This window comes from Ursus arctos, unplaced genomic scaffold, assembly GCF_023065955.2.
Source record: "Ursus arctos isolate Adak ecotype North America unplaced genomic scaffold, UrsArc2.0 scaffold_6, whole genome shotgun sequence".
Lineage (NCBI taxonomy): Eukaryota > Metazoa > Chordata > Mammalia > Carnivora > Ursidae > Ursus > Ursus arctos.
Window position 1 is genome coordinate 15,689,791 of NW_026623078.1, and position 20,941 is coordinate 15,710,731.

At 44.2% G+C, this 20,941-nt stretch overlaps 1 protein-coding gene across 4 annotated transcripts in view; it reads right to left on the reverse strand.

Annotated features, from left to right (window-relative positions):
• PLAG1 (PLAG1 zinc finger) overlaps positions 1-20,941 on the reverse strand; it is a 51,015-nt gene that overhangs the window by 14,712 nt on the left and 15,362 nt on the right. Inside the window, exon 2 of one of the 4 annotated variants that reach the window (XM_057307990.1) lies at positions 2,555-2,658. The exons of 2 other annotated variants lie outside the window; for them this stretch is intronic. The gene's annotated coding sequence lies outside the window, so the exon portion shown is untranslated. Of the gene's footprint in view, positions 1-2,554; positions 2,867-20,941 lie in introns of those variants that run through there. One more of the 4 variants, XM_057307991.1, reaches the window with a different exon arrangement.

The following is a 20,941-nucleotide window of genomic DNA, read 5'->3' on the forward strand; positions in this document are numbered from 1 at the left end:
TGCCTGCCATCAACTCTAAAAATGTTCACACGGATGGACCCCAAACACCTGGAGAACATGACTCCATTCATCTAGGGTTAACTGCCTGATAGTACTAAAATGATGAACACAGCATCATCTAGGTTCCATGTTTGAACGCTCTAAGCACTCCTACTGAATCTGCCTACAAATCCACATGGGAAGGCATAAACAGTACATATTCAAACAAAAGTGATGAGGAGAGAAAGTTTTGTGTCGTTACAAAAGCTCATGCAGAGAATTAGTTTTAAGCATCTCAAAGTAAAGTGTGCTTGAAATACAGGCTAGCGCTGTGGTATACGAGGAGATACAAATGTTAAGTGTGTGTGTGTGTGTGTGTGTGTGTGTGTGTGTATGTGTGCAAAATTTTGAGCAGCATTAAACTGTACCATGAAAAAGAGCCCAATCCAGGGAAGGCTCTATATGTGCCATTACTCTGTCCTTAAGTTCTGCCCGTGTGACTGTCCAGATCACAAACACTTCTGGAAACCACCACCTCTATATATTCCTATACAGTTGAGTAAATAGGATCAGTTCTACGCAAAAACGTCAAGTCGGGGTGGCCACTCCCTCCTCCACCTCCAGAGGACATGTACATCGCCCAGGCCGTCACAAACAAGAGATTTTATAATTACATTCCTTGACTGACTTTTACTTGAACGAGAAAGAACTTCACAACTTTACCTCTCGGGGCACCTTTTACCTCTAATATAGACTGTGGAGCTCTCCTTGAAATGACCTGTCTCCCCTACCCCTGGCGATTCTAAATTCATCTGCAGGGAGACTATTATTCATCCTTCTACGCTCAGCACCTGGTCAGTGTCCTGGCATGAGTAGACATTTGGTAAATACTTGTTGAACATAACTATAGTCTTGATAAGGGATTTCAGATATCAAAACAGCAGGTAAACATGTTTTGGTGTTTCTACAATTTCGAATCAGCGTAAAGCAAGCTCAGAAGACAAACCCTGTAGGATGAGGCTGTTAGTTTGCTTTGGCGGAAGAAAAGGAACTTAGGGGAGCATCACAACCACCTGGGGGACTCTCCTGTTTCTGCCAGGGGATGCTGAAAGCTAGGAACACGTGGGCATGTACTACTCAGAGGCCCACAGGTGACCCGACAGGCAGGCAGGCAGAGGCAGGGTGCACTCAGTCGCCCTGGATTTTCAGAACATGTCTGCTTTCAAATGTTCTATTCCACAGCTCCTTAAGTGCATGCAGCTTGCATCCATTACAACTTATTGTTTGGAAATACCAATGAAGTTTTATAGGAAAGAAAAAGGAACAAAGTAACATTCAAAATCTTGAAAGAGGACGTTCTTCATGAGAAATTAAAATGTGAGGATGACGCTGAAAATATCAGAGAAAATGTCTGAGGGATTACTGATACAAGAGAAATTAAAAAGGAGAAAATCTACATAAATGTAGTTGGCGCCATAAAAGGAATGAAAAACTTTTCTCTTTTTTCCAGCTGCTAAAATAGTTTCATCAAAAAGTAGTTCAAAAACGACAATGAAGTAGAAAAGGAAAAAATCCATAATCCGTAACACTGGAAAACCAATAACGTCTTTTAAAAATCGACTACACAAATATGCAAATGATTAAAAATTTACGCTAACTAGATTTTAATGTTTAATTTTCAGAGAATACTGTAATCAGGAATTTTAGCCAGATAAGTTTATGTACCTTCTGTTTGATTATAAAGCTCTGTTCATGTATACTGTGGGACCCTTCCTGGCTCTCAGCCTCTGTCCTCCTTTCCCCAGGGCTGGGCCCCTGACAGACCTCAGTGGAATTTATGATCTTGAGCCTATCCTTTGGCACTTGGCACAGCCATCTTTGTTCATACCATTCTTCCTTCCCTATGGCTGAGGGTCCTGGCCTCTAAACCTTGGTACTGTGTGTGAAGTCCCGCTGACAGACTTACCTGGTCCCACATCCACAGGTGCCTGGACTTCCAAGTATCGCTACACCTCAATTCTGTGCCACTGAGCTGCATCTACGGTCTGGGAAGTCCAGATGCTGGGGTGTGTCCCCTATCCAACAAGGCTAGCAAACTGCTCTTGTCCCACGGAGCTCCTTATCCTAGCATCTGCCCCATCCCAGCAAGCAGAGCGAGCAGCCCTCCCCACCTGCCCATAGTTCATCAGATCCCTCCCAGTAGACAGGAAGAAGACATAGCGGTAACATGGGATAGTCTATCACTCTGAGCAAGATTCGGAGAAAGAAGAGCTTAAGAGTTCATCTGTGGGCTATTTGGGGAACATGAACAAATAAGCTTTTATGGCAGCTATGCATTTTGTCCACAAAGTAAGGAAGACTGCTCACTGCCAGTATTTCAATCCTTCCATTAGATTATTACTATTAATAAAGTCCTGCTGAACACAATCCATATTGATAGACCTTAAAATAGTAAGTGGCATGCTTATTATGTGGCATGCTTTTCAAAGCTTTTAATATGATATCTTAATTCTTCAGAAACTGAAATAATGGATCACTTTGAAAGCCATGCCATATAATGATAAAAGCCACCTACCTGAGGCCCTGCTCCAAACTCTACAAGGTAACCTTATTAATAGACCATCACAGAATGAAGCATTCTGGGTGCCAAATACGGCCAATGCAGCACCAAGAGGCAACCTAAAAAGAAAAGAAGAGTTAGTTTGAAATTCCAAAAGTGCAACCCAATCTGGTTAATGGCGTATGAGCCAAATTGGTTTTTATTCATTATCGTATTTTCATACTTTATCGGAAAATCTAAATTCCCATTAGAAACAAATGTGAAACACAATATTTACAGTACACTGAAAAGTGAAAAGTAAATAAATTGATATCCCTAGATTTATATATTTCCCCCTTAATCACAACTTATCTAGATTTTTCATATTTTTATTCAAATATTACTCCCAGTTTACTGTCATTCCTCGAAATTGCTGCTTATTTCCTTCATTTATATTTGAAACACATCCACTATTTTCTCTATAACAGTTTTTGGAAAAACCTTTTGAGGTGTAGATCTTGTTCTAAACAAAAGCTTGGAGAAACCCTACAGGATTAGTGTTTACCTGTGATCATGTGTTCACAGGCAAGGGTGCGAACCAGAAATGGCCCAGAGTAGTGGCAGAGTAAGCAGACAGACAACTGCTCAGCTCCTGAGTGTGTCTTTATGATGAGACTATTATTCATTTTAAAGTGAGTTCACAGGAGGCAAGTCCATTTTCAGCAACACACAAAGAAACACCAACATGTACTCCGAAGTACTCAAGATTTTGGATTATCCACAGCTTCGTTCTGTTGGTACAGGTAAGGAAGACCTGCTACCATGCACATTAATCAAGACAGAAAAGGGATTGCTGAGAGTTCTCTGCAGAAGTCATCTGCTTCATTTCCCCAGACCAGAGAGTCAACGCTCAATTGCATGTGGCACCCGCTCTATTAAGATAAGTAGCTGACACCGATGTAATAAATATTACCAACACCTATTACATATGGCACCAATCTGAAATTACTGGGGATGCAAACAGGCATGGCCCCTGTTTTCTAGGAGTGTCCAAGACAGCTGTGGCCATGGGATAGATACCCTATGTCAACTGAAGTGATACACCTGTTAATTAAAATAAAAGTTGCCCTCATAAGGTAGTATTAGAAGAACAAATCAACAGTAAAGAATACTATTATATGGTATAAATAAGTACCTCAGAAGGTCGGAAAAGGAAAAGAATACAATGGAGTTTTGGTGATTTTTACCTTGAAGAAAGTACAATAAAGCAAGGGTGGGCATGGGGGTGTGTGTGGGGGGGGCACTCCAGTTAGCCAGAAGAACTCAGAGATGAACACCACGGATGATTACAGATTCTAAGATGATGCTCTGGCTGGGGTGCAGTGTAGTTTATAGACATAGTAAAGATTCAATTGAGAAAAGTGCACTGAATCCCAAGTGGCTGGGACGTTGTATATTCAGGTACTAATGACAAGAAGTGGGGCAATTATGAAGCACAAGAACATGCACTTAGGGAAGTGGGAGGAGGGCGGGAGGAGGCAAGAAGTTATAGGGCATGCTTGTTTGAATGAGATATAGAAGTTGGGTGCTGAAGTAGTCTAAAGCAGAGAGCTAAAAACCAGCAAAAACGGGCATTTCCTAGAGGAAAGCGGACAGGTCCTTAAGTGCATGACCACAGTGACAAAGGAGATGAGGAAGAAGGTAGACAGAGTTGTGTGGCTCACTCTTTTTTTTTTTTTTTAAAGATTTTATTTATTTATTTGACAGAGATAGAGACAGCCAGCAAGACAGGGAACACAAGCAGGGGGAGTGGGAGAGGAAGAAGCAGGCTCATAGTGGAGGAGCCTGATGTGGGGCTCGATCCCATAACGCTGGGATCATGCCCTGAGCCGAAGGCAGACGCTTAACGACTGCGCCACCCAGGCGCCCCATGTGCGGCTCACTCTTATACAGACAGACTCAAACCAAGTCACTGGTTAACTCAAGTTGGTGTCTAGTGACAGCCACTCTAATTTAAAGAGGGGATGGGCAGAGACAGAGCTTCAAAGAGAAGGAAGAAAAAGATGGCGAGCCCCACAAAAAGACAAAGCTACTAGGAATTCTAGAACTACCCTGAAATTCTTGCCTAGAGATCACCACTTAGGCATGAAGACACCACACTTCAGCAAGAAAGACTGTGGGGTGGGGTGGGGTGGGAGGGAGGGCAAGAATGGGGAAGGAGGAGGAGGGAGAAACACTCCCATGTGAATTGTCAGTTGAGCAAGAAGGAAGTGACTTCCAACAAAAGGATGCTTTCTTCCGAAGAGCTTTGCACTGGAAGAGAAGAAAAAGACAGGCTGGTAGCTGAGGGGGAACTCAGGATGTCAGGTGGGGAAGACCTGGGATGGCTTCTGTGCTGAGTGAGGGTAAAGAGGCAGGGAAGAAAAATGGAGCATTCTGGGAAACAGGGCACAATGGGAGCCTGAGAAAAGGGAGAACTTTTCATCTTAGATGAGAAAAGGGGCTTCTTTACTGACCTGGGAGAAATGTATATTCGACCCATAAATGTTCTGGCAAAAGAGGCAAGAGATGGAAGGAGTTTGCTTAACTTTGCCAGTGCCAAGAAGAGTCATATGAGGAGAATGAGGGGGAGCAAGGCACTTGACCAGAGTGAAGGTTAGAAAGATGCTGTGGAGAACAAGACAGGGTGTCCCCGAGCATCCCTAATGCTTTAAACAACAACAACAACAACAAAATTTGCCATAAGAATTAGAGTTTGTTAGTAGTTGCTGGTGGGAGTGTAAACTGTTAAAACTTTCTGGACTCAATTGTGGAAATATGTAATCAAAGCGTTTTAAATGTTCATGAATGTTGGCCTGATAAATTTCTAAATGTAAGCAAAAAAAAAAGGTGAAAAACAAAGATTTAAGTATAAGCATGTTCAAAGTATATTTTAAGAATAAAAACTGGTAATGTCTAATAAAAGGGGTAAAGTATATGTCTATATGACAGAATAACTATGTAGCCATTAAAAACCATGCATTTAAAGAATATTAAATCAGACAGGAAAACACTGATATAATGCTAAAATTTTTAAGAGACAGAATATACTATAATTCCAATTTTGTGAAGTACACACTTAGAACTGCTCCTATAATACCCTTAAATATATTTAGGTAAGTTATTTTTAAAGATCACCAAGATGTAGATTTTATATTCTGTATTTTACAAATGTCCTACTTTTATATTAAAAAAAATTTTACCAATAAGAATGGTTTTTCAAATAATGTAAGAGTTTGTTGTCCATTAACAACAACAAAAATAACTTGAATCCATACCTCACACAATATACGTACTTAACTCCAAACGGATCAGACACACAAATGTAAAACCTAAAACTATAAAAATTCTAGAAGAAAACAGACAAAAATCTTGTGACATTCAGTTAGTCAAAAATTCCCTGGCTACAACATTGAAAGCACAACCCATAAAATAACAAACTGATAAACTGGATTTCATCAAAACTGAAAACTGCTCTTCAAAGGACCATGTTTAAAAAACTAAAAGACAAGCCACTAGAAGGAAATCTTTGCAAAGCATAGATTTGATAAGGAACTTGTACCTAGAAGATATTAAGAACTTCCAAAACTCAACTGTAAGAAAACAACTCAATTGAAAAATGGGAAAATATCTGAAAAGACACTTTGCCAATGAAGATATACAGATGGCAAATAAGCACATTAAAAGATGCTCAGCATCATAGGTCATTACAGAAATGCAGATGAATACCACAGTGAGATACCGCCATCTACCTACTAGAATGACTAAAATGAATAACACTGACCAATCTGACTGGATCAAGTACTGGTGAGGATGTAAAGCAAATGGAACTCCTACCACTGGCAAGAAGGTAAAAATAATATCACTTTTTAAAAGTCTGGCAGTTTCTTAAAATGTTAAGCGTGTGTATACCATATGACACAGCCATTTCACACCTATGTTTACCCAGGAGATATGAACACACGTTATCTATACAAAGGCTTGTACATGAATATACATGCCAGCTTTATTTGTAATAGTAAGAAAATCTGACACAACCCAAACGCCCCTCAATATGTGAATGGGTAAACAAGTTGTAGTAGATTCATGTAATGGACTACTAATCAGCAGTAAAAAGGAATGAACTGTTCACACACAGCAACATGGAGGAACCTCGAAATAATTACTTTGAATTAAAGAAGTCAGACAGAAAAAGAGTAAATATTAAATGATTCCGTTTATATAGAATTCTAGGAAATGCAAACTAATCTATAGTGACAGGAAGCAGCTCAGTGGTTATCTGGGGACGGGAAGGGGGTACTGGGAGGGACAGCTCACCAAAGGACATGAGTGAACTTCTGGGAATGATGGTTATGTTCACTATGTTGGTTGTGGTGAAGGTTTTAGGGATGTGGACATATGTCACAACTTGGCAAATTATACCCTTTAAATGTCTGCAGTTTATTAAGTATCAATCGTACCTCAATAAAGCTAGAAAAAAAAAGCCCAAGTTTTCATATTGAGAAAAACAAAATTAATGATGATGACAAATCTTCATACGAATTTCCTTAAGTGTGCCAAAAAACAAAAACAAACCAAAACCAAAAACCCAAACCACTTTCTGTGAACTGATAAACTAAAATCCTTTAAAACGGCAATGACTCAAAATGACTAAAATCTTTCCTTCCCATTCACAGGGGGAAAAAAAAGAAAAAGAGGAATATTGGCTTAAATGCAAGAGTCACATTCAGTGCTTACTAGAAAGGCTGTCTAGGCAGTTTTCAGAGTCACATTCTCAGCTGTTGCCCCTGGAGGAAGCCAGTGCAGCTCACCTGTTGCTTCACAGACCGGCTCATCATACTAGATGATGTAAAGGCTCCAGGAATACACTCTAGCTGGAACTGAGACCTACTAATAATACAGAGTTCTGGGATAAGTTCCATTTATCAAATACCAAAGGAAGTACCCACTGAAGGGATTCAATGCAGCCTCTGTATGGACCTTTTAAATATGTTAATCAGTAGTAGCCTTAAAAAGAAAGAAGTGCCATGCTAATTGGCAGGCCTGCCTTTGAAAAAATTTAAAAAAAAATAAATGAAGTTACACTACAGCCAAGATAACAAAAGAACAAGTACTAGTCAACCTTGGGCAGGTAGTGGGAGTCAGAAATTGTAGAGTGGGTCGGGGTAACTTGAGGCAATTCGTTATTTGTGGAGCCAGAGCGAATGACAGACTGCAGCTAAGAGACTGGCGACGAGTGGAGGGGCCTTATATGAGTCATGTTACCAAGGGCTGAAAAATTTTAAATTATATTGATAATTTACAAATTATCCTAAATGTAGGTACCTGTACAATTTGCTCCCCCTACTCCCATCCCCAGCCATGTTTTGAGATAATTCAGAAAACCACCAATCTTTGTGCGCTTTTGTTGCTTTCTGAAACATAATTAAGTGGAGATTCTCCTTTCAGTTTTTATTTAGGGTAATTTTTTTTTTCAACAAAATTTGACCTTCTGAAATTATAAACTCACTTAGGCCTTTGCAGTGTTTGCTGACAGGTAATTAACAAAAGGGGTTAAGTTTAAATCTGTCACTGTGAGGCCTCAGGGTCCTCTTTCTTGAAGCCTCAACCAGAACCTGGCGCAGCCCCTTCTCTACTGCAGGCCACACCCCTGCTCGCTCCCCCTGCCCCACTCTGAGAGGGACATGAATTACAGAAAGGCTGCCGGCCCATAATCCTAATCAGTCCATAATCCTAACCCGTATAGTTCTGGCAACTGTCTTTACACTGCTCCTGTGAGACTCAGACTTGGAGAGGGCCTCACCACACAAACACACCAAATCACAGAGCCTAGAGCACTACAGGGAACAACAATGTGTAGAGGCAAGGCTTGCTTTTTGGGAATCAGAACAGCGTTTGAATCCGGCCTGAGCCTTACTGTAAGAGCAACTTTGGTCAATTTAATCTCTGTTCAGCATCTTCCCCTGCAAGACAGGAATAGATACTTACCTTGTGGTGAAAAGTAAACGGGGTCATGTATATCCAGTCTCTGGCAGAGTTCTGAGGATTCAAATGCAAAGCTATTATACTCAGTGTGTTACTCAGGCCACCCCCCCAATGGCCTGATATGCACTTAAAAATAAAGGGTTTGGACTTTTTTTTTTTTCCTGGCCCAGGCTCCTACAGAATCACACCCAAGAGAATCTCTGAAGGACAAACAATGGCAATACTCCACGTAGAGAAGACGGTGTGCATGTGTGATGCAAGAAGAAGAGTAAGAGTAACGCTTGGTAAGTACTGTACTTTTGATTCTCTCATCTCCGTGACATAGGTGGTGTGTGCACCTTAAATTTTATGGTGGTCATAGTCACAGATAACACCAACTCACAGCTAAAACAAAACCCATCCATGTGGAGCCAACAGTCATTTTGCGTGTTGAACTGAATGGTAATTTGGTAATATGTGATTATGACCATCCAGGGATGGACTGACCCCTGCCTACAGCTTAACTGTGGGAAAAGATTATATTGCACCTCCAAAAATATTAACACTACTAAAAATCAGAGAAAACAGCTATACGTTAGGGAAAAAACGTACTCCGTCGAAGTACACGAAACGTAAACCAAAATTTCACACTGACTTCTACACCATGGGAATGTCTCTTTCACATGGCATCTCGGATTAATCCCCTACCCCATCCTCCTGAAACTGAAGCAAGGGTTGGCAAGAAGAGCATGAAAATGAATCCCGTCTTGCAGAGCCAGGCTGGTGGGGGATCAGGTACACAGGGAGGTGATGGAGACCCAATACTGGGGAAAAAATCAGTGCTCAACTACGACACATTACAAAGGAGGCTGCTGCAGTACGTAGTACTTCTCACAGTTTTCAAACAAGCAGTGTGTGATTTCTGAGATTTCCAAATGATCATACTTGTATTACTTTTACACTCTTGTTCTCCTCTTGCAGAAGAAATGTTTCTAAACACTAGATGCAATTTGAACTAAATAAATTTACATTGGGTCCACCCTGGCAAACATTTACCTTTGGCAACAACACAGTTTATGTCAAATTTATCTATAGGCACCTGCCATAATGCTGGACTTCTTGTTTTCTCTTGAAGAATTTGACTGGTATTGATCTTGATCATGAGGTAATGAATGATACAGAGACATGAGTATGTATTTTTCCACGTATTTACCCAAGCAATATGCATGTTTTGACCTTCCGGAGCCTCAGTATTTCTAACTGCAAAGAGAACACAGTCAATTCTTGATTAACTGGGATACCTTAATCAAGATAGAAGGGCACACAAAATCATGGCCAAAACAAAACTGGTCACAACAATACACTGACTGGTGGTACTTTTGTATTTTAAACTGAATCTCATTTGGATAACACAAAGCTACAGATCAATCCATGCTGCACAAGAAGGGGAAAAGTGATGTCAGGAATAACAAAAAACCAAAAACAAAAACAGCAAGGAAACTCTTGGATCTGTCTCCAATATCGTCCACTGAATCTCAGTGAAGACTACAGAATCAGCTCCATCACAGTGGAGATCTTGCTTTTTACTGTCCATTTCTGTGTCCCTAATATCTAGAACAGTGGATGCACACAGAGGCACTCAAATATTTGTTGAAGGAATAGGAGGAGAAAGAGTAAAGAGGGAGGAAGGGAAGGTTTCCATTCTATTGGCCGAATGGATCTGGGGAAGAAAACAGTTGCCCAACCTATTTGATTACCTTTGTGAATGATTAGGAATTGACTGAATACTTTAAATTTGAAAATTCTCCTGGATTTCCCTTGAGTATCCGGCAATCAAGAACACCTTGTTTTCTTTCCTCTCTTGGCCCACCCTCAACAGATACCAGGACACTGCAGTCACTGTGCCATCTTGTGGTCATGTCTAGCAAGTTCGTCTTCCTCAATATACCACTACGGTCTCCCCACCTGAGCACAGAGGTCTTGGAATGGGCTCTAAAAATAAATTTTTGGATAAATAGCTTTCCACTATTTAATTAAGCTATAATGGAAAACAAAAAGATGAATCAGTCACTGGTCCTACCACCAAGAAGCGTGTAATATAGAAGGGGAGATATCTCAAAAGAATCTTCACAATTACTGGTAACACAAAATAGAAGGTAGAAAATGCTCTAAAATAAGTGTAGATTAAGAATAATGGGAATTCCTACAGATAAAAGATTCATTCAAGCTTTGGAGGTGAAAGTTCGGGAAGGAAGAGCCAAGTGAATGGTGAGTGGAGAGACAGAAGCCATGGTGTTTGGGGGGGGGGTTGGGGAGGTGAGGTGCAGCCCCCGCAGGAGGAGCAGGGATGAGGGCAGGGCTTGTGGAGCGTGTGGACTGTGGCAGGTGCAGTTATTTCTTCCTCGCCTGGAGCCGATGATGGCTTCAGGAAGGGAGTGGGAAATGAGGTTGCAGAAAGGCAGGCTGAGGGGAAGGAGGCTGAAGGAAGCTGAGCACTGAGGGAAAAGGCACTTTTGTGGGCGAGGTCAGACTCACTTGTGCCTGTGGAATCAATCTTGTCTGGGGGTTACGGGGGCCAAGTGGACTAGCTGCAATGCTGTGCCTAAGAAATGACTGACCCTTTTGCAGCCTCAGTTTCCAGCTGAAAAGGGAGATCATCAAACCCTAGAGGTTGCTACAAGGGATAGATGGCATCTGCTATCACATGCAAAGCACATGCTACAGCCAGTGGCACTCAAGAGTTCTACTAATGTTGAGGAACGCCAATAACACGAAGACCCTGGCAGCGTCTTTAACAGACAAGGGAAAACCAGCACAGGCTTTGAAGAACAGGGGAAGGATGACAGTGGACAGTGGCCTGTGACGGAGACATAGGAGCCAGACTGCTCACGACACACAGGTGTTTAGCTGAAGGAGCGTGGAGAGAGGCAAAAGGAGGAACTCTACTACTTTCAGAATGGACAGAGCAGACAGGCCAGTGTAAGGGGAGAAGGAAGGCCATGGAATAGGGGGGAAAATCCAGGCCACTGTATTGTCAGAAGAGCAAAAGGAAGAGAGAATTTCATGGAGACAGTGGTCATGATAAGAACTAAATTCTACTCCCTCTTGCTTTGGGGACATGTAGGCTTTTCGTAATCCTGGAAAAACCTATGTCAGGGGATAGAGGAACTAGCATGGAATGCTGAGGTTGAGGAAGGAGCGCCATGTGAGAAATCAGAGGCTCAACACTCTGGAGAAATGGTATCAGCTGAAGGGGAAAATATAGAAAAGAGAGAGCTTTCTGTCCCTGTGTTCGTTTCTAAGATGGCAGAGGCTGGTATGTTTACATGCTGATAGGTTCAGGTGGAGAAAGGATAATGGATTAGCAGGAATGGGACCCAGAGCACAAGAGTAGGTACAGGACAGGCGATGTGTGGATGCTGACCAAAGACCATACAACACACAGGCAGAGGACAGAGAAGACAGAAATTAACATTGCCTCACACAGGAGGGGACAGCTGGGCACAATTTTCAAGGATGAACTGGCACTGGCCAAGTGGGCAAAAGGAGGTAAGAACATACCAACAGACGAAATGGTGTGAGCGAGGGCAGGCATATGAACCCCAGACTGATGAGCTTGAGGAACTTCAGGTTGGTGCTGCGGGGGTGTAAATGGGAAGGGAGCCAGAGGGTAACCTGGGACCAAATCATGACAGGCCTTGGACTCTAGCTGTCATTTTAGGACCACTTTACACATACTTTCTAAAGCATCTGGTGATGTGGCTGTCACCTGGAAGCCCAAGGAAAGAAAAAGCAAGTATTCTTCCAGGGTTGGGAGTAGTAAGGTGGGAAAGAGGGCAGTTGATGCAGTGGAATATTCTGGAGCACTAGCGAGAGCAAGCTGGGGTGGCAGAGAGCATGTGAAGACACGCCAAGAGAAAAGGAGAGGCCGAGAGCATCAACAGTGTGAGGCTACCACGTCCAGCAGAGCAAGACAGCAAGTGGAGTGGAAGGACACAAGCTGTGGCTGGCAAGGCTCACTTTGGGATTCAGATGCACAGAGGTGAGCAGCTGAAGTGACAGTGACACTCTGGAAAGCAGAATGCAAATGTGAGGTACTTTAGTTTGTATGATAGTGTCAGAGAATCTTGATTATGACATTTGAACCTTCCTGATTTTTAGATTTCTCAACTGACATCCCCCCCCCCAGTTAATACTTGAAGATACCAAAAGAGGTACTGATTTAAATCCCTATTTTTTAAAAGAATTAGGTAATGTGAATAATTACTTCCATAATTTATTTGCTTTGAAAATTCTGATTAGTTCAGAATGTGACAGGTTTTCCCCTCACCGTAACATGAACTTGTAGTATGATTCTAGAGCGATCTTTCACTTGTCCTGTAACATCAATGTTCTGACACAGGGAGAAAAAACAGAAAGGAGGAACAAGGGTCTGAACAGCTGAAGTAGAGGTTACAAATCCATACACTCCATGCTCTTTATGACAGAGGCAGCGCTGTGTGCCTTCCCTCACCTAGTGCCAAGCTCTCAGGCAGAACGAGGCTGAGTTCTGGCGCAGGGAGGATGAGCTGCCTCAGGTGTCAGAGGCAAATGTCATGATGGCAGCGGGAGGGCACAGCTCAGGAGAGAAAACATACGAAAGGGAAATAAGTACAAGAGAAAGAAAAAAGCACAGACAATAGTGAGGGTTCTTTAAGCGGTCGTAGCCCATGTGGGGGAGGTTAAGGAAATGGGCACGCCCACGTATTCCTAGTGACTCAAGTCCTCCAGGGGTCAAAGTGGCCACACAACTGCCGAGCCAGGGAAAGCATTTATCATTCTCTCCACCCATTTTGCACCTAAGAATTTATCTGCAGCAAATAACCCGAGATGCACACACTAGGCCATTCATCACTGCTTATGTAAAGACTGGAGATAAGCTACACACCCAATAACAGGAGAAGGCTAAATAAACCGCGGTGATCATTCACAAGTAGTCTAGATTTTGAGGAATATGTAGAAGTGACATAAAAGTACATGGGAAAGAACACGGACACAATGTTAGGTTTTCAAAAAGTAGGATACAAAACACAGAAGATCTCAATTCGGTTTACAAAGGTATTACCTAGGTAGTTTATTTTTTAAAATTTAATTGTTTAATTGTTTAAATTCAATTAATTCTTAGTGTATTACTAGTTTCAGAGGTAGAGGTCAGTGATTCATCAGTTGCATATAACACCGAGTGTTCATCACATCATGTGCCCTCCTTAGTGCCCATCACCCTGTTACCCCATACCCCCAACCCCCTCCCCTCCGGCAACCCTGTTTATTTCCTATAGAGTGTCTTAAGATTTGTCTCCCTGATTTCATCTTGTTTTATTTTTCCCTCCCTTCCCTTGTGATACTCTGTTTTGTTTCTTAAATTCCACACGAGTGAAATCATGTAACTGTCTTTCTCTGATTGACTTATTTCACTTAGCATAATACCTTCTAGTTCCATCCACGTCATTGAAATTGGTAAGATTTCATTTTTTTGATGACTGAGTAATATTCCTTCGGGTGTTGCCTAGGCAGTTTAAAGAAAAAAACACTGTTTGTATTTAACGTAGTTTTGACGATGTGAACTTTAATATTACACCAGAAACATAATATCATATATCTATATATACTATATGCATATCAATGCTATTCTTCTGGCTTATGGTACTTAACTCAATATTTACTTCTTCCACAAATTCAATCTTTCCAACTTCTCTTTCTAGGAGACTCGAACATGTTTGGAGGTAAGCGCAGAGCCCGAATCTTCCATCAAATGAGGGGCCACAAACAATTCTCCAGGGATGCAATCAGCATGAAACAGACTTGTGGGAAACTCTACAGAACCAAACCAAACCAAAAAGACCCCACTTCTTAAACGAATTTTAAGGGGGAACAAAGGGAAGGGGTTGCCAGTAGATCAGAAAAGATTTAAGAGATATTATCAACTACCTGTAGATATGGGCCTTATGGGTAAAGCAAACTGTTAAAAAAACCAAGACAATTTGTAGATATTTGAACATTAAATATTTGGTGATATTAAGACATTATTGTTCTTTTGAGGTGTGACAGTCATATTGTGATTATATCTCTAGGAAGGGTCTGTATGTTTTAGAAATACACATCAAAAATATGTAATGTTATAAAATAATTTTGCATCAAAATTGTCTGTAGAAGAGATGCACATGGGTAGGGGTACAGACAAAATATGACTGGCTACTGAGGTGACAACTACTGAAACTGGTTACGGGTATATGAAGATCCTTCTAGTATTCTCTGTGCTTTTGTGTATCTCCGAAATATTCTACAACAGAAAGTCCTTTAAAAATCTCTCAAGGCAGCACTACACGTAACCCCTATTACGTAGTGTGTTACAAACCATGGGTGTTTAATAAAAACTGGTGGACAGTGATGAAGTCAGAAATTATTTACATGTAGTTTATGACACAACTTCTGTGAACTAAGGAATATACACGATCATTTCTGAAGCTCCGACCCTGCCACAAAGGTCACAGGCCAATCAACTGATTGACGCTACTCTACCAAAGCCAAGTAGTTCCCTGTACGTGTATGTCAAAGTAACACCGTAACAAATATCTATAGTGGTCATGGCCTTTTATAGAATTATATAAATTATTTTTTTAGAAATAAGTATTCTGGGAGAGGGTTTTTAACATTTAGGCTTTCAAGTAATCACTTAGCATACAAGGACTGGGTAATTTTAAACCCTAGTAAAGGTGGAGAACAGATTGGTCTAGCAGGATCAGAGAACTGTGTCAGGCTGGGGGGTAGATGAATACGGTGGCTCATGGAGGTAGTGGCACACCACAGGGGAAGGGCCCATGTCACAGAGCAGACGGATCAGGCACCAGGGGAAAGCATCTGTTGGCCAGGTGTGTGTGTGCGTGTACGTGCATGGAAGCTAGGCCAGCAAGGTCTGGGAAAGGAGGCGAAGGTGTGACGGTCTGAGGAAGAAAGAGGAAGTGCAGAGTGGTATAGTCAAGTGAGGGCTTCAAGCTGCTTTGGTCTGGACAGCCCAGAACATGTCTACTGGGAAGAAAAACAGTCAATGCAGTGTACACATTTCTATATTCCATGGGACAGGAAAAGAGATGGTGGGAGAGCTGAGCTTCCCAGCAGCCAAGAAAAGAAAGGGATAGGGTGCCAATAAGGTTTGTGGTCAGGGGACAGACTGTAGATAGGACATATCTGATAGATCCATTTCCTCAGTGAACTTGGGACACTTACCTGATGTCTACTACAGATTCTAATTAGAATCTCAGACTATTAACTATTAATAGATTAGTGTTAATCATCAAAACATAAAATATTAGGTATTTTTATTTTATTAAGTACTAGAATATAAGAAGAAAATATTAAGATTAATATTAGTCTAGTAATAGATTAGATTATTAGAGATCCTAGTTTTATGAGAACTATTATCATTGTCAGCATTATTAGCTTGAATTTCATAGAACAGAGTGCACAGGGTTGCTTAGACAAAAGCCATTTGAGCACTTACATGAACCAGGTATTATGCTGAGAATTCTGTTCATGCATCATCTCATTTAATACCTAACTTCTCTGAGCCTCATTATCTTCCTCTGTGTATGAGGGATAAGCACAGTACCTCTTACGGGGTTGTTACAAGCATTTAAAAAGTCCCAATGTGTTAAGTGTGCTGGACAGCAAACACAGAGTAAGCACTTCCTAGTGTCAGGGGTTACTGTTGCTCCCAGTGAGCTACCTTCCCAATTCACCAGGTCTGCAGCAGGGCTGCCTGGCTGCCAAAGCATTCCCCACGGAGCTAACCAGCCTGCCGGAGGACACCTGCCACGAGGCAAGAGCAGCACAGCAGTGGGCATGCAAAGGGAGAGAGGGGGCCGGGGGCTGAGGGGTTGGCAGTGGGGCGGTGGCGCAGCCATCATGAGGTCCAGCTTCAGAGTCTAGGGAGGGGTGAAGGGGGTGACAGCTGCAAGGAGGCCCAGAGTCATTGCCAGCAGCCAGGGAAAGCATGTATAGGCTCCCCGGCCTGCAGCCCTCTTAGCCCAACTCCAAGGAAGCAAGGGGTCCTGAAGTTTGGAGTGCCTGGGCTTCCTGTCGGGGGACAAGGGACAGTGCAAGCAGGTCGCGGTGGGGGGGGGAAGGCAACCCCCAAGAGCTCTGGGTTAGGTGAGAACACAGGACGCAAGACTCCACTTCCAACTGTTACAGCTCAAGCCTCACAAAACTTGCCAAGTGCTTGCTGTATGAAGCTATTTGGAGAAGACAGACCTAGCTCCACGAGCCAGGGAGGAGGCTATCCCAGACACAAAGTCAAAGCCAGCTGTGTGCTAGAGACCAGAACACAAGCACTAACACAGGACTCTGGGCACAGAAGAACCACTGAGTCAGGCTGGAAAGGGCATTATTTAATGAGAAGTGGGAAAAGAGAATCCCAAGCTGAAGGACTTGAAGGAGTCAAGTGAGGGTGGGTTCCAGGTAGTGCTTCAGGTAACAATCTACAGTATGGGCTGAACTAAATAATTCTGAAATCTACTGAAGACGGCTGGACTCTTAACAAGCAGTCCTGCGATGGTTGTGATTAACAGGCATGTTACACTCAGAAAAGAAAAAAAAAAAAACGTCTATGAGAATGCCCAATACCTTTTTAGTATTTTAATTGGGGTGAGAGGAATAAGGTGTGACCTTTCCAGAGATGTGTGACCTGAAGGGAACAGACTGGAGTATAGGGTACCCTCAGCAGTCAAGTGATTATGCCCATTTACAGACTTGCCCTCCGGGAAAACCCAGTGCAAATGTCGGAACACATTACTCCCCAGGACTGAGAGGAACAGTGAGTACTTCCTAACCCTGAGTCTCTGGTGTGGTCGTGCAAACACCAATAGTGTGGGTGAGCGGTGTGTCTCTCTTGACTTCTCAGGCAGCGTGGGGATCTCCCCTGTCATGTCTCCTCTCACTGCCCTGTGCGCCATCCCATGTGTGGACCCCCCGTCTGCATGTTGGCTTCTCTTCCCTCCTAGTATGTGTATATGTGGCTTCCTCTATGGGGGTGTGTGTGTGTGTGAGGACACGTGCATGTGTGTGCACAAGTGTGCCAACTCTCTTCTGAATTTCTCTATTGTTCTGCTTTCCCAGTTCAGGATATATAGATCTCTCTCCACTCCCCTGGTATTTGCCCCTACTCCACTGCCCCCCCACCAGGTATGTGTGTTTGCGCATCCCTAGAGGTGTGTGTCTCTTACTCTCCTCTGGGAGTCTGTTTCTCTCTCCTACTGAAGGTATGCGTATGTGGTGTCTCTCCTCTGACTCTGGGGGGGGTGTCCCTCCTACTCTCTGGATGCCTGTTGTGTGTCTAGCTCCTTCTGGACATGAGGGTGCCTCCCCCTCCCCATCCCAGTATGAGTGTGCCTAGCGGGTGTGCCTCTCACAACCTTCTGCATATGTGTGTGTACAAGTGTCTCCCTTCACATCCTGGTATGAGTGTAATTCTCTCTTCCACCTTCTGGAGGTATGTGTGTCTTTCCTGTCCCCCCAAGGTGAGTGTCTCTAACCCCATGCTGGTATGAGTATGTCTACTGTCCCCCACCTTTCTAGGTGTGTGTCTCTTTCCCCACCCCCGATCCTGGAATCTGTCTCTCCCCACCCCTTCTACCTTCTTTCATCTTCTGGATGTGTGCCACTTTCTCCCCCTTACCCAGTTATCGGTGTCCCCAAGGCAGGGGTGAGACAGACACAGAGTTTCTGTATCTCTCCCCTATCTGGGTATGAGCTGTGTGCTGCTCTCTCTCTCTTCCTTCCCTGAAGTATGAACAATAATTCACACATATATACATAGACATAGTATCCCTGGGTGTACAGGTCTCCTCTCCCCACTGTATTCAGTTTGTGTGTCTGTGAGTCTCTCTCTCTGGGACTCTGGGTGTGTGTGTCTCCTCTCCCACCATAAGCATGTCTGTCTTTTTTTGGGGTGTGTGTACTTGGCTCCATAGCCCCATTGCAAGGCTTGCTGAGGGCAAGGAAGGGGCTTCTACCTGTTGTGGCGAGGGCTCCGGTTGAAAAGGGAGGGGTCTACGGAGTGGGTGGAGGGCAGCAGAGATGAAATAAGCCACCTCCTTACCTCCCAAACTTGCTGTCCTGCACTTCAGTTAACAAGAGACTGGCTGCCACTCTTGAGGGCAACACCCTGGTCTCTTCTTGCTGGCCTTTCTATGGTCCCTGTGCTGCCGCCATTCTTCTCCTTGATGCTGTCCTGGGACACCCCCTGGGAGAACTCTTGTCACACAGTGCCTAGCCACTGCTCCAAGCTTCCTCCAGCTTCCCTCCACCGTAGCCAACCCTTTATTCTGGCCCTTAGGGCAGAGCGCACCTCCCCAGATATTTGCCGTGTGCCTGGTTCCAGAGACCGAAAGAGGGAGGAGGTCAGGGCTCAGTCTAGTGAGGAAGCTGGACATGCGCAGGATGGGAGGAGTGCCTGAGAGTGGGGAATGGAATCGGCTGTGCAAGCACAGAGGTGTCACCCCAACCACAAGACAAGTACGCTGGGGACATGCTCTGGGACACACCCAGCAACCAAGCTTCAGAGGAGCAGGGAAGGGAGGAGGTGAGGAAGGTGTGAGCTGGGAGGTCGCTAGTCCCAGGGAGCCGCACTCTCAAGGACACCAGGGAGGGGATGACCACTGCACCCCAGGTCCTCTGGCTACACGGAAAGGGAGGTCATGAATGAGGATGAGGCCCGAGGTAGTAGCCAGCTGGCAAAGGCCAACCCATGCAGTGCTCAGGAGTTCTAAGCACAGTGTGGGCCAGCTGTCCCCAGAGAGGGCATGAGACGGTACTGCAGAATGGCTCTCTGGCCTCATCCCCTACCTCGCTACCTCTGCCTGGCTGGGCTCCCCCTCTGTCAGTGTCTTCTCTGGAAGTGCCCTGCCCAGGTTTTTCCTGGTTTGCTCCTTCTCATCAATTAGGCCTCTACACGAAGTTTCCTTTATCAACACATCCTCTCTGAGCATTGTTTCTATGGGTCCCTTCTCCCACAGGCCCCCAACTCTTCATCCTTGTATTCCTTATTTCCTTCATACCACCTGCCACAAGCTGAGAGAATTCTGTCTACTTCTCCTTCGTTCAGTCTGGCTTAGCGTCTGGCCCACGGGAGGCCCTCTGTCACATCTTCTCACAGAGTTAAGAGATGTGAGGAAAAGTGTCCTGCACACAGACGTGGAGATGTTTGTGTAAAGAGAGAAACAGGCATGGAGGTCCAGGAGGGGGGTAGAGACTGAAGCTTTCTCAGCACAAAGCTGCCAAGCACAGGTATGGTAGGAGTGGAAGCCGGTGCTCAGGAAGGCTGTACACTGAGGGAAGAGGAGGACCCTGGAACCCCAGGAAATGGCCAAATGTAGAAGAATGGGCACCATCAGAGGAAAGTGCACAGGACGTGTCAGAGCAGGAGCAGCAGGGCCAGAAAAGCGGGAGACGAGGGAGTTTTCAGAAACCTGACGAGTCCTGCAGAAAAGCCCAGTGGAAATAAAATGGGAAGATGCTGCTACTGATGGGCTATTGAAGGATGTCCTCTTGGAATACAGACCCAAAATAGTGGTGCAGGATCAGGTAAACAGAAAAAGATGAAGGAAACACACTGGACTGAGACTGCTCTTTCAAGGCGTCTTTCACCAATGGGAAGAAAGAAGATACGCAGTGGGGGGATGAAGGCAAAGGTCTTCTACAATATTTTGTTTCTGACAGGGGAAGACTGAAGCATCTTTGCCCGTGGACAGGAAGAGATGGGAAATACCAGAATGGGAGGGGTAAGGAGTAACCCAGTCGGCTCCAACCAACTGATCCATGCCTCCCAAGGCCATGAGGCCCAGCCTCCCCTAGACAGACTCCCTAGGCTCCTATGAAGGCTTGTCAGACTCACAAGAGGTGGCCCACTATTCTGGAAGAGCAAGAGGTAATGAGGAGCCGGGTGGGGGGGGGGGGGCTGTGGTGATGCCCTGCATCTTCTCCATGGACTGGGCAGGCCACTGGGTGCAAGGGTGGGGAATGAGGGTGTGAGGGCTGAGAATCAGTGAGGAGAGAGGACTGAACAAAGCAACGAAGAACAGACACACAGCTAAAAGACTGGCTCTGTATCACTAAAGACCCAACTGTGAATCTCAGGGGCACAAATGGGGGAGGGGGTCTCATTCACAACAGCATAAAAATCCTTCAGTGTGGCATTCACCTGGTCCCAGTCTCCCTTTCCAGCCTCACCTACCATCATTTTGTTCATCCCTGACACCCTAGACTCCAGTTCCAGGTGAGATCCCAGCATGTGCCACGGGCCCAGCATGTGCCACAGGCCCAGAACGGCCACCCCTTCCACCCGCTGCTCTAGGACCACCTCCTCTGCAGAGAGAATAACCTACT